Source organism: Amphimedon queenslandica, unplaced genomic scaffold, assembly GCF_000090795.2.
Source record: "Amphimedon queenslandica unplaced genomic scaffold, v1.1 AMPQUscaffold_12570, whole genome shotgun sequence".
NCBI lineage: Eukaryota > Metazoa > Porifera > Demospongiae > Haplosclerida > Niphatidae > Amphimedon > Amphimedon queenslandica.
Genome location: NW_003547193.1, coordinates 1 through 1,038, shown reverse-complemented (window position 1 = coordinate 1,038; position 1,038 = coordinate 1). Strand labels below are relative to the sequence as shown.

At 37.0% G+C, this 1,038-nt stretch overlaps 1 long non-coding RNA gene across 2 annotated transcripts; it reads left to right on the top strand.

Moving 5' to 3' along the window:
- The first annotated feature begins 14 nt into the window (after positions 1–14).
- LOC109587430 (uncharacterized) lies at positions 15–1,012 on the top strand. 2 transcript variants are annotated; one of them, XR_002187615.1, is made up of 2 exons: positions 15–509; positions 798–1,012. It is a non-coding gene; the product is annotated as an uncharacterized LOC109587430 (long non-coding RNA). The 2 variants fall into 2 exon arrangements; XR_002187616.1 differs by lacking the exon at positions 15–509 and adding an exon at positions 529–643.
- The last annotated feature ends 26 nt before the right edge of the window (positions 1,013–1,038 follow it).

Here is a 1,038-nt window from a genome sequence, read left to right as displayed (position 1 = left end):
CTATAGGCTTATAGCATGCCATGGCAGCTTCCAATTCTACAGCAAGTACTAGTGCTACAGTTATTTCATGTTACGAATGTGGGAAAGATATTTCAGGGAAGAAAACTCGATATAATATGTTCAGCTCTTGTTTTAAATCTATGGAAGTATGGAAGAGACTGGTTTCAGACAGATAGGTCGAGTTAGCTATTGATATTGATGCCCAAGAACTCTTATCTGATCCTGATGGAACAGTAGGGAAGATACATGTGCTGTAACATATTAAACACCAATTAATATAATAGGTAGAATGTGTCCTCAATGCTGTAAAGCTTTAGCAAGGTTTCAAGATTTAGAAAAGAGCACTAAGCAGTCGCGACGCCAACGGTAAGCTCACGTGAATTTTATTTTCCAAGTGACGTCATAATGGCTGCCAAGTGATGGCTAAAGCTGTGTTTAGTTTTGTGCAGTTTACAAGATGGTGGGTAGTCTATAGCTCTAAAAAGCAAACTCAAACTTGAAGCAAAAAGGTATAGAATCAATTGGTTAGTTTTCAGTTTGAAATGTAAGTATATTTTGCTTGTTATTGTCGCTGTTTGGAAAATGGTGTACACTATCTAGGTATATAATAGTACTGGGACTGGCCAGAACAGCTCAGAATTAGGTATGCAACTGGCCTATCAGTAGATCTTTGTGTATGCAAAGTTTCGTTTTGATACTGTTGTCTAGAACGACAGTTGCATCCATAATGTAGATTCAGCCTGCATGGTCCATTCTTTCATGCCATATTTTGACTGTTCTGTTCATTTTTTCTACAGATTCCACACTCAGGATCATTAATCAAGTCATTTTACCTCAATAGAATTGTTTGAAATCCTTTTAGAGCTAGATTTTATACTTGTCATTATAGTCATATTATGTGCCATTGACTTTCAGAGACCACAGCATCCTTATTTCTTGCTGGAACAACTTTAAACTTCTGGAGTATATTCTTCTAGCTACTATCTTGTTGTAAGCAAATGGACAAGAAGCTGGAGTTGTCTAGAACACTGTACGCAT